This window comes from Gallus gallus, chromosome 27 (genome assembly GCF_016699485.2).
Source record: "Gallus gallus isolate bGalGal1 chromosome 27, bGalGal1.mat.broiler.GRCg7b, whole genome shotgun sequence".
Classification (NCBI taxonomy): Eukaryota; Metazoa; Chordata; class Aves; order Galliformes; family Phasianidae; genus Gallus; species Gallus gallus.
The window spans coordinates 180,171-193,547 of record NC_052558.1 but is presented as its reverse complement, the minus strand read 5'-3'; the positions used below and the strand labels follow the sequence as shown (position 1 = coordinate 193,547).

General features: G+C 39.6%; 1 protein-coding gene across 1 annotated transcript in view; it reads left to right on the top strand.

Annotated features, from left to right (window-relative positions):
• LOC769232 (Ig heavy chain Mem5-like) overlaps window positions 1-13,377 on the top strand; it is a gene marked incomplete at its 5' end in the record, with an annotated part of 91,145 nt that overhangs the window by 19,289 nt on the left and 58,479 nt on the right.

Genomic DNA, 13,377 nt, shown 5'->3' with positions numbered 1-13,377 from the left:
TATTCATGAGAGAGGTGCTCTAGTCCTATGGTCACCTTAGTCATCTTAGTCTTGGTCATCTTCTCTGGACCCACTCCAACAGTTCTGTATCCTTGTGCTGGGGTCCCCAGGCTTGGACATGGCACTTCCAATGGCACCTCACAAGGACAGAGTGGAGGGGGACAATCACCTCCCTTGCCCTACTGGCCACCTTTCTTTTGAAGCAATCCAGGATACAGTTGGCCTTGTGGGCTGCAAGTAAAGCTTTTCATACACCAGAACCCCCAAGACACTGCAGAACTGCTCTCAGTCAGTTCTTCTCCCAGTTTGTACACACATCTGGGATTGCCTGACCAAACCGCAACAGCTTATGCTTGGCCTTGTTGAACCTCGTTCAGTTCAGGTGGGCATGCTTTTCAAGCTTGTCCAGGTCCCTCTGGATGGCATCTCTTCCTTTAATTGTGTCAATTGCACCACTCAGCTTGGTGTCATCAACAAACTTGCTGAGAGTGCACTTGATCCCATCATCTATGTCACTGATAAAATGTTGAAGAACACCGGTCCCAGGATGGATCCCTGGGGTTCCTTACTTGTCACCACCATCCACCAGGACATCAAACCTTCAATCATAACCCTCTGGTTGCAATAATCCAACCAGTTCCTTGTCCACTAATAGACCAGCCTTCAAATCTATATTTCTTCAATTTAGAGACAGGGATGTGATGTGAGACCATGTCAAAGTCCCTGCAGAAGTCTGGATGGATGACATCAGTTGTACTTCCTTTGTGCACTGATGTTGTCACTCCATCATAGAAGGCCACCAGACTAGTCAGGCATGGTCTGCTCTTGGTGAAGCCATACTGGCTCAGATCACCTCTTCATCTCGCTTGTGGCTTAACATATCTTCCAGGAGGATCTGTTCCATGATCTTCCCAGGTACAGACATGGGGCTCACACATCTGTTGATCCTCAGGTCTTCCTTTTTCTCCCTTTCTTGAAAATGGCAAAGTTGTTTCCATTTTTCCAGTCCCTAGGGACTACATTTGACAGCCATTACTTTTCAAATATGATGGACAGAGGCTTGTCAACCACATCAACCAACTCCCTCAGGACCCTGGGATGGATGTTGTCCAGCCCCATAGAGCTGTACCGGTTCAACCCCATGAGGTGGTTTCTGACATGCTCTAATCTTACAGTGGGAGGGATTTAGCTCCCCTGACCCACAGCTAGAGGTTCAGGGACATGAGAGACATGAGAAGTTTCTCCGGCAGTGAGGAAGGAGACAAAGAAATTGTTAAGTACTTCAGCCTTCTCCATGTCTTTTGAAGCCAGTTCTCTCGTCTCATTTATCAGAAGGAGTACACTCTCCTTGACCTGTCTCTTGACCTGTCTCTTGACGAATGTGCCTATAGAATCCCTTCTTGTTATTTTCACAACTCTCACCAAGTTCAGCTCCATCTGCACCTTGACTTTCATGATCTCATCTCTGCATGTACAGACAGCATCCCTGCATTCTTCCCAGACCACCCATCCCTGTTTCAACTGCCTGTACTTTTCCTTTTTATCCCCCAGTTTGGCCAGCAGGTACATGCTCAGCCATGCTGTTTTCCCGTCTCCTCTGCTTGATTTCTTATACTGGAAACTACTGTGCCATTAAAATGCTGCCAACTCCATTCTGATCCTACATCTCTAAGGACAGTTTCCCAGGGGATATTGTCCAATAATTCCTTAAACAGCCTGAAGTTCACACTCCTGAAGTTCAGGGTCCTGTCTATGCTCTTTGCCAGGCTCAAATTCCTTGAGATCATCTCCACTACAGCTCAGACTGCCTTCAGTCATAACCTCCTTAATAATCTCCTCTGCACTAGTGAGCACCAGGACCACTAATGCTTCACCTCTGATTGGTCTGAACAAAACCTGGACAAGGAGGTTACTCTTAAAAGACTCCAGAAGTCTCCTGGATTGCTTGCAGCTCATCATGTTGTTTTCCCAGAAGACATCTGGGTGGTTGAAATCCACCATCAGGATGTATGATGAGGATGTATGATCAGGATGTATGAGAGCTTGTGAGCATGACACCTCTTGCAGCTGAAGCAAGAAGGCCTCATCAATAGGATTGCTTTATCAGTCGCCCTGTAGTAGACTTCAACCATCAGATGTCCTTTCTTGGTCTGGCATCTAGTTTTAACCCACAAGATCTCAACCTGGTCATGGCTGTTTATGCAATCTGTTTCTTAACGTAGAGAACCACTCCACTGCTCCTCTTGCTCTGCATATCCCTTCCAAAAAGCTTGTAGCCCTCAATCACAGTATTCCACCTCCTCCTGCTCATTTACCATGCTGCATGCACTGGTGTAGAGGCACCTCAGCTGGGCTATTGTGTTACCTTTCTGGACGAGCCCACCCCAATTTCCTTGAGGTTAAACTCTGCTGCTTCCTAAACTGACAGTGTTCCCTAGCTCTACTCAATGAGCAGTACATCTACTTCCCCCATCAAATCCCGTTCAAAGCTCTGTTGATAAGTGCAGCCATTTTGCTTCCTCATGTATTCCTGTCCCTCCTGGTCAGTTGCATCCCAACCAATATCAACATGTCTGGTCTACTGAAGGTGTGTTCTGGACCATAGAACCCAAAGCCCTGAGCACAGTGCCATTCATGCAGTCAGTGATTCAACTGATGTGTTCTCCTCCTTCTGCCCACATCCCTGAAATGTATGGAGTATGCAAATATTTTAAAGGGTTCTCAGAGCAGAACCCAGTACTTCTTGGAGTTTTAACTTGCTGAAAGTAACGAAAATGCGTAAGAATGGGGTAAAATATCTCAAAACGATTTTTCAAATTGGATTCCACCAGACTACCCTTTTCCATTTAAACTTTGAAATGGTAACCCAGGCTTTATTTCACTTTCAGCCATACAACTTTTTATAGATGTTTTAAGTGTTTATAGAGATGATAAACCGATTGTTCTCTTGCTGTTATTTTAAACAATAAAAAATTGCATGAAAAAAGATTCCTTTTGTGCAACTGAATCCTTATATTTTTTTATACAGCATTATGAACACAATAGGAATAGCCCTAGTTTCTTTTGATAATAGTTTCATCTGCGTGCTCTATTTTTCTGAAATACTAAACTGTTCCACATAAAATCAGGTACGTTGACGTAAACTGAATTTCTTTCCTTGATCTCTCCTGCTACCTGCTGGTTGGAGTGTTAATTTTTCTGCTCGTTTATATTTGATGAATTCCAATAAATAAGTTGAATAGGAAAGGGAAAAAAAAAAAAAAAAAAAAGCAAGCAAACAGAAGTAAAAGCAAAAAACAAAACCAAACAAAACAAAAAACAAAACCAAACAAAAAAACCTACCAAAAAAAAAAAAAAAAACACAAATACAAAAAGCAAGATCAAACCAAACCAAAATGAAGTTAATGTTGCCTCTGCACGTTCCTCTGATTAAACTTATTTGCTCTGACCTTGCATTCTCGAATTGCCAACAGGTGCAGGTGAAAACTCTTGTTATATGAGGAACGAGCTTTAAAAAAGCCCACCACCAGAAATGTGCATGTGAAAGAAGATGAATTATTGAACTGAGATGCAAATATACCTTATTTGTATGTGCAAGATAAAGTTGTACGTTGTACAGAAAAGTATGTGACTTCTTAAGAATGAAATGAAGTAGAATATGGCAAAGGCTTGCAGAACTGCTTTTGAAATATATTGGTTCTTATAGGGTGACTTTGAACTGTAAATTAAAGAAAGCAAGCCTCGGTAGTCTGAACATTAGGGTCTTTTGAGGATATGGATGTCTTCCTAAACAAGGACGAAGTATGAAACAGCAAGGAATGCAGTAGAATATTTCTGGCTTCAGTAAATGAAGGGACTGACGAGAAGACAGATGAATATTAAGTGCCTAGCTGTCTCGTGCCCTGTGAAGAAGAAGTTAGAAGGCAAATTTTTGCACCTAGGAAGGCTACATTCAGATGCATTCAGGAGATGCATTCAGGAGCTGTGTTGATATGGTGACACCCTTTGTTCCTTTGAACGTGTAGTAATTGTTCTTTTGAATGCTGAGAGTATTTCTGCACAGAGGCTTCTCACTCTGGAAGGACCCAGGGGCACATCAGTGCTGCCTATGGACCTGGCTGTCTCTTGAAACAGGTCAGTTTCTTTGTTGTTGTCAAGGATCTTCTCTTCATACAAAACCAGCAAAAATATAGTCTTTATTTTTACTGAGATTTAAAGGATTAAGTTTCCTCCTTGGCAAAAGGAGTTTTTAATTTGGGTGGTCCTTTGTTCTTTGAGAAATACAGAGGCATCCTTTATTTCATTAGGTATACTGCAATCAATAATGACTAAATGGAGGTGCAAGACACCATCCAGAAGCTCTTGATCAGAGGTAATTGGGTACAACCAACCAAAGGATAAGAGGATTGGAAGACTGTTCTGTGGGGTGGTCATTTGCTATAGGACTCTGCTAAAGTGATTTATCCTTTGTGGTCTACTGTGTGTGAAATGATGTAGAGAAATTCTTTACAATTTGTTATGTACCAAAATGATTGGACTTGGAGGGCGGTGGGATGCCTTAAGCAGAAAGATAGAACTGGACTGCTCTTGTTTTTTGATTCTGTTCTATTTCTGTATTAGAAATAGATACTTAAAAATGTTGAGTGATTTGGTCTACTGCTTTTCATTCTATAGGGAATTGAACAAGTATTCCTTCCCACTCCTCAGGTAGTTTTTAGCTGAAAGTCTTTGACTTTAGTACAGATTGCATATACAGAGCAGCTTAGAAAGAGCCATTTTATATGTAAATCAGATTTACTGATATTGAGTTATGTTAGCAGGATTACTGAGTGATTAATTTATATCATCACTTCTACCAATTGTTCTCCTCAGCAGATGAAGGTATTTCTCAAGTTGCTTTAAATTTCAAATGATCACGACCTTTATGTGGTAAGGAATTGTGATGAAAACCTCTTAAATGTCAGGAGAGTATGGACATCCTGTTTTTGTAAAGGGCTGAGCTACAGTGCATGAAGTCATTGAAAAGACCATATTTGTGCAGGCAGAACATCTCACGGTGCTTTCAGGTAAGATGCTGTGTTTTAACTATAGAAAAATGAGGATGACATTTCCAAGGGACAAACATGGGAAGAACTGCCAGGAACACAAATTGTATTTCCATCAGTTTTGTGAAGTAAAAGAAAGGTTATGAAAAAAGTCCTGTTCACAGTAGGTACTACTTAAGCTGTTGCTGAATACAGTGATGAAGCATCTTCCCAGAGGGAATATTTAGAACCAGAAAATTCAGTCAGATAAGAATGGGAGAAAAACTTTTGCATACATAGACATATACATATGGTGCATAAAATGTATCATATCATTCTTAGTGCATTTGAATTGAATTATGATTAAATTAGCCAGTGGTGGGTATTATTTTTCAAAGCCAGCATCAGCTGAGATCATTGTTAAAAAACTTTTCAGTCTGATTTGGTTCTGTAAATTCACAACTACTTTCTGTCTGTATAATAACTGATCATGATTGCCAGTCCAGTCCCACCCTAGGAAGGTCTGAATGTTATTGTTTATTTGAAGAGAGAAGTACAGGCTTGGACAGTTTGTATTCTGGGGATGGATATAAAGTTAAATTTGAGAAAAGGCTTTAGATTTTTCCTTGGACACTTCTCTTCCCATCAGCAACTTGAAAAGATAAGAAGTTCATGAGATTCAAAGAATAATTGGATGTGTTAACCTGCTGTGTCTTTTTCTCCTTTTTTCTGTTTCTTTCTTCTTTCTTCTTTTTTTGTTTTGCTTTTTGTTTTCAAACTCCAATGAGTATTTGCAAAACTTTGTATAGTAGCTAAAAACATTTGTGGCAAATACCAACTTTGTCAGGGTGTATAACTGATAGTGGATCCCACTCAATGTAAGAATTTCACTTTTTTTTCCTGTCTTTATTTTTTTTTTTCCCCTTAAATATAGGTTAAACCTTCTTAATTTAAGACAGAGCAGTGGATTTTGTCTACCTTGATGTCAGGAGGGCTTTTCAGTGCTTGTGTCCCCTAAAAACCTCTTAGACAAGCTACTGATGTATTGATGTATTAGGATGGATGAACAGACAGCGGTGTAGGTTGAAAACTAGCTGAGCAACTTGGCCTGGAGTGTGGTGACCAGGAGCATGAAGTTCAGCTGGAGGCCAGCAACTACTGCTGTACCCAAGGGGTCAGCCCTAGGTGCAGTTTAAAATCTTTGTTAAGGATGCTGAGTTTCCTGGTGACACAAAACAGGGGAAAGGGCAGATACACCAAGAGTCATGGTGTCAATCAGTGGGACTTCAACAGATGGAGAGATGGGCTGATAGGAAAATCACAAAGTTAAACAAGGAGCATAGCCCTATATCTGGGGAGGAACTTCCTCAGGCACCAGGACGTGCTGCAGGCCACTCAGCCTGGAAGAGAAGAAGGACACAAAGAGTAGAAGTCAGTGATGTGCACTTGCCACTAAAAGTCTGACAGTATTCTTGACTGCATTAGGCAGTCTTGCTAGTAGGTCAAGAGAGGTGTTCCTTCCACTCTACTCAGCACTGCTGAGGGCACACTTGGAATACTGAGTCTAGTTCTGGTCTCCTCAGTATAATCAATACAGATATAGTGAATAGAGTCCAACAAAAGACCAGATATTGGAAGTAATATTCAGAATTTGCCTTAAAGAAGAGGGTATCTCTTGCGCCAAAGCCAGAACAAGTGAATCTCCTTGCTTAAGTTGTGAGAATTCAGTAAATTTGAAGCTCGTATTTCTGTAAACCTGAAAAACACAAAACATGATTGTTTCATGATAACCATTGACAGCAGTATGAGTCTGTCTGGAACTGGATGACATTCATAAGGATTTAAATGTAAGATTTGAGTAGCATTTTGAGGTGGTTCATTGTAATGGAGAAGCTGTAAGTGACTATGTGATTAATTCTGGGACAGAAAGAGTTCTGAAGCTAAATCCAAGTGAATATTTTGGAAGAAGAAAAAAACTCTACTGGAATAAAAAACTGCCAGAATGTAATTCATTGTGATGCTAGCACTTCAGTTTTTAGGCTTGCTTATATGTAGCTAGTCATGTGTGAGCAAGAAGAGGATAATACTGAATTTTGGGGATACAATGCCTGTTTCTGGGAAGCTCTTTTTCAACTACTAAATTGAAAACAGAGGCAGCAAAACTGGTTTGCTTTGTAGAGTGTCTATCTTTAATTTCAGCTACAAAGGAAGTTAATAGAAGTGTATCCTGGTTCTCCCACCTTCTATTCCATAAAACATGAGAATGACACAACGAAGGCAAATTCAGATCTGAAAGAGGAACAAATTCTTTCCTCGTGATTTTGGTCAGGGGAACTGGGGGAATCTGAAAGAAAGGATCCAAGTGAAGAGGATCCTGTTTCAATGTTGGGTTTAGGCCATGTTGGATGAGCAGTTTCAGTGTGAATTGTCTCATTGTAGCAGGCTGATATATGATGGGATATGCACTGACTGAGGTGGATAGAGAAGGTGCTATAGAAATACTTCCCCTGTCCTGCTTTGTTTTACCCACCTTCACCACACAGTTAAAAGCTATTGTAGAAGACTGAGTAATTACTGCAGAATGATACAACTACTTCATGCTCTGTGATAGATATGAGCTGGGCTGGTGTGTGAGGATCCCACAGCACATGATACAGAGGAAAGGCAGCAAAGTAGTGAATTGTCATGAGGGGTTTTTATTTAGGACATTTGAGAAGAAACCCTCAGGAGATGTATATACACACATCAAAGCCAAAAAAACTCTCCTCTCCATTAACAGCTGCTGTCAGAATGTTTGATAAAGCTCTTTGTCACACAGTAACTTCATACATGCCTATGAAATGCTGATGTTTGGCAAGATGATAAGGCTGTCTGTTCATCCAAGTGAATTAAAAAAAAAAAAATTAATACCTCAAAAGCAAAGCTTTGTGATGCTGAGAGCAGCTTTGGCATTTAGGGATCTAATGATAACTTCATGGAGAAATCTTCTTCAAGAAGAATAGGTGAGTGTTATTGTTTGTCTTGAAAGTCCAGGTTTAGTCTCTTTAACACTAAACATCTATGGTCAAGTCTTCTAACCAAAGGTGATTTTTTTACTTCTATTTCCATCAATGAATTGATATGGTTATTTATTTGATTTTTTTTTTCTGAAAGAGATTTTATTTGTTTGTTTGTTTTTTATACAATCAGAACTGGGCTTGAGAAATGCCTGCGTATTTCCACTAACTGTGGGGAAGCACTCAGACATTGGTGATGAACTTAGACAACTCAGATGTGCAGGATTTATACCTGGTCTGTCACAAGTCATGTAATTTCCTTGAACGCGTAGTCCAGATTCTCAGTTTTTTTACACCACGTGAAGGTTTGTGGGGCAGGAGAAAACAATGCAATAAACCCACTTGCAAACAAAGATTCTTACTGGTTTTGCAATGAAATGGAAATTATGAATTGGAGAAGTCCTGTCCTGGGTCAAAAACATTCTGTGGACAGGATCTTGTAAAGCCCTGTGGGTGTGAATTCCATAAATCCGGCAAAAACCAGGATGCAGCTCACCCCCAGTAGCTCAGTGCAGTATGGTATGGAATATCCCTTGGCTAGTTTGGGTCAGCCATCCTGGATGTGCCCCCTCCCAGCTCTTTGTGCACCCCCAGCCTCCCTGCATGCAGGGCAATCTAAGAAGCTGAAAAGATCTTGACTTGGTGTCAACACTAACCAGCCAGTTATAACACTGGTTTGGTATCAGTACTGTTTTCATCAGGAATCCCAAACACAGCACCATGCAGGTTACTATGAAGAAAATTAACACTTCATTCACCTTTGGGAAAGCAATTAAACTGAGGGTAAATAAGGTGTTTTTTCCTAGTGAAGAAATGCCTTGTAAAGGTTTGAAAGCAGATGTATAGGTCAGATGGAGCTATGATTGTTCCTTGATGAAATCACTTAATTTCCAACTTAAAGTGGAAATAAAAGGAAGGCAGACATCTATAGGCATTATTGCCTTTTATATCTGAAGAATTTATATGTAGCCTGTTGAGGGTCATCTACTTAGCTAAGCCACATGACAAATCCAGTAATAAACTATAGGTATAGTCATTTAATATTCTCAACTGCATTTAATTAAGTTTTCTTCAAGGAGAGAAGCAGTTAAAAAGACACACTTATTTCTCTGGATGGTTTTTGTAAAGCACGTGTTGGCTGTGTGAATGCAGGAAGCTCAACTACTGTAACCTTTGGCCAAGGAACAAATCTTTTCGTAACACCAAGTAAGTGAAGAAGGAAAGAATTTCATACATCAGCCTTTACAATCTAGTTTCAGTTTCCATGGGTCAGCTTGCTATGTCAAAGCAACTTTACACATTTCTCTTCAATTTTTTTTGCTTGTTTGTTTCTAGGAATTACATCCGTTTGTAAATCTTGTTTAGGAATCTAGTGACTTCCTGCGTAGTATCCTTAAGACTGAAGATCTTCTCAGTATTGCTTTTTCTTATCCAACTTTCCAAATGTATTGTCTTAGAAGGGTGATGAGTGAGGAATAATTAAGAGAATTTTTTTTTCCTCTTTAATATGCCAGCACAGTAATGTTTGCACAGAAACATTGCATGTTAATGCAGCCCTCATTTTATGTCCATATTTAATTGGAAATATCTTGGATGGTTGGACTGGGTGATGCTGTGGGTCTTTTCCAACCCTGGTGATTCTATGATTCTATGATTCAATTGGAAGAAACTTGCTTGTTTTTACAGGCCACAAACACGCACTGACACTGATAGCAAAGTATTATCTTGTGATGTTTGTTGTAAGGTTTAGTTCAGCATATTTTTAACCTGCTGAAGTAAACTTCTGAGCATACAGTGATCAGAAGAGAAGGACATACTGGTTCTAAGGATTTTGGAATGACAGCATTTAACTCTGTAGTTCAGCAGTGATTCAGAATCTGCAAAACTCTTCCAGAAATGGTTTATGTAAAGCGCCTTGTCACAGTGAGCTGCTGGGAGCTATGGAAGGATAACTTTTGGTGGAGGAACTCACCTGTTTGTGCTTCCAAGTGAGTAAAAGAGTGATCTCAAATCAGATGCCTTCAGCATATTCCCAGTTTCAGCCATGTCCTAGCCATAGCTGTCTTTTTCCAATGCATCTGCACACCTCTTCAATGAGTGCAGAGCAATCCTGAAAGTGTGCAGCAATACAAATCAGATAGGTTAGCTTCAGCTTTCTGTTGAATTCTATTCTCCCCTTAAAATTACAGTGAGGTACCTTAGAAAGGAGATTGTATTCAAGCCCTTCAGTGACAGGCTTTTATTTACAATATATTAGATAAAGTGAAGGCACTTTTTCAGGGACTGTGAAACAAGTCACTATTGAATTTTCTGTGTATTCTGATACTTCAGCAAGACCTATTCACAGCTGTTGTATTGCCCATGTAATATTAAATAGAAAACTAATTAGCAAACTTAATTGACTGCCCTTTTCAACTCAGATACCTAGGTACTTAAAAACTTGTTCTGTGAAGATGACTGACTTCACTGTCTATTGACTCTTTGTGGCTAAATGATCATTTATGCTTCTGTTGAGAAGCAAAGACATAACAGGTGAATATACCTGAAATCTGCAGACTAAATTGAACTTTATGCTCACTTACCAGAAAGAAGCCAGAACAATCATTCAAGAAGAGGACAGGAATTTGCAACTTGTGGCTTTAATTCAAAGAAAATACTTGAGAGGCAAAGGAAGAAAAACAATTCAGATGACATTTAGAATATTAGATTTTTTTTTCTATATACAGCTATATATTTTTTCTATTTTATTTTCTGAAAATCAAAACTTTTTCCTTTCAGTCAGTTCCTGGCACCACAAGGAGGTTTTCAGCCAAGAAATTCTTAAGTTCAGACCTCAGAGCTGACTTTTTACAAGGTTTTGGGGCAGTTAAACTACAGGAAGGAGAAAAGAGGTGAGCTTGGGCAAAGCACACCATCAATTGTGATACCAATAGAAGTGGTCTAATTAACAGCACTCTGTTGGTTACTTTTACCTGCTTCTTGTCATAGTCCTTAAGATTACAGATCTGGCTGGCTGGGAAGATAAAGAGGATTGGGAGTAAATCATGACACAGTCAGTGTTATGAAGGAGTTTATTCTAATGAATGTGTGTCTTCCCAGAAGAAACAAAAATTTCTAATGTATTCTTCTGCAAGCTGTTCTAAGAAATGGTGCCAGGATTGAGTATGCTCAGGTGATGAGATTTAACAAAGGATATTAAAGTTTGAAGGGACAGTTCACTTGCTCTGAATTGCAGCAAAAAAAAATGTCCAATGTTTTCCAAAGTTCTTCTGGAGATGCACCTAGCTCAAGTTCTTGGTATATAATGCTAGCCTGTAGGGTGCCATTTTGTTCCTGTATTAAAAATCTCAGGTCCTGTAGGAATCTTATTTTCTTTCTTCTGTTGTGCAGGAGTCCGGCTAAATAGTTGTAATAAATCCTGACTCCTGATTTGAGACCAAAACAGTATTCCTGATAGATTTTGACTTAGATTAGTAACTGAGGAGTCATGGTTCTGCTGAAATCAGTGGCAAGCATTTTGCTTATTCAAAAAGAAGGATAATACTGTGTGTTTGTGTAAGCTGGGGAGAGCGCTATTGGTAATAAGAAGTGAAGTGTAAGAATTGTTGGGAAAAAACAAAGGTTTTCATAGTAAATGTGCACCACCACATTGTGTACGTGATTTCAGTTATAGGCTTGACTTGACTCCAATCCCATTTTAAATGCAGTGAATGGTTAATGTCTGGAGGTGGTGGGAACAGAAGCAATATGTGAGGTTGAGTTCACGACATCTTCATTACTGCATTGCTAAAAACCTTACATTAAATGTCATCTTCTTACATATATGTGTGACTGCAGAATTAATGCATGTGAAGAGCTGAGACATGCAATCCTTCATGCTAATGCATTAAAAACACAGTTAATTACTTGACTGTACAGGCAAGTTCTCTTTTTTCTTTACCATTTGTTTTAATCTGCACGTAAGATCTGAACTCTTAATTAGGAATTAAGAATGAAGCCTTATAGTTAGGAGCGTGATAAAATTTCTTGCCCAAATGGCTTACAGATGGAAATATTTTTCATGAGAATTCTCTGCTGGGTTGAATAAGTCTGGGATGGGGGTCATCTTGGTCCATTCCTGTCCAGAGCTCATCACAGATAAGGTGTTTCCCTGATAAATGCACAGCTGCAGAACTGTAAAGGTATTTTCAAAGGTGTTAAATGATGTGTGACTGCAGGAGGCAGCTACAGTGAGCTGAAGTTTGGCAGAGGAACAAGGCTCAGTGTTAAAGCGAGTAAGTGTGTGATCTGAACAAATGATTTTGAGACGTGCTGGCAAACATGATGCTTGGAAATGGCACTACGTAATGATCCTGGTAAGGGAACCTTCCTCCACATCCACTACTTTAGGGCAGGAATGAATGTGTGCTGGAACTTTTAGTTCAAGGGTCTGCCAAGGGAAGTGCTGGAGTCTGTACTTATGTTTCTTAGTACTTTCAGAGAACTATGGATATGACATTCAGTGGTGAATTTAGTAGTGGTAGGTTGGTGGTTGGACTTGATCTTTTCCAACCTAACTGATTCAACAGTTCTATTCTGATGACTCCAGTCCTTAGTCATGAGACTTTTGTTTGTTTGTTTGTTTGTTTTTGTAAGGGAGATTTTGACTGTGTATATTCAGGAAACACAGACAGACTCAGCTTTGGAAGAGGAACTAGACTGCTAGTGAAGCACAGTATGTAACTTTTCACAAGTACAAGTACAACCACCTAAAACAGAGTACTCAGTTTGCAGTTTTTGTTTGTTTGTTTGCAGTATGTTCCCCTTAAAATACAAAGGGAAAGGCTTTTTTACAATGAAAAGGGAAGAGGGTGTGGGGAAGAAGAGAGCATTCTAAATAACTTACCTGTAACTTCTTTGTCCCCTTGATGTGACTGAAACAAATCAGAGTTACTACTGTTCTGCTAAAATACATAAGTTACCTCTGTGTTGTGGATACATCATGTTGGTCAGAATGAACCCTACAGGAAGATACATTTGAGATGAGGGTTCATAAGCAACTTCTGTTAGGTGAAACTAGCTTCTGGGACTTAGGTCTATTCTGGATCTTTCACTTGACTTACTCCTCACTGAATAAATGAGGAAAAATAGGATGTAAATTCTTTTCTATAGGAGTTTCCTTCTGTTTAGTTTCTCATGGCCTCTTTTTTTTTTATGACTCTTTCTTTATGTTGCTTATCTTCTGAGACTGACTGAGAGTGAAGGAGTATATACAGATTTCCCAATGAGAGAAGCAGTAAAAACTGCTATGTTGTTCA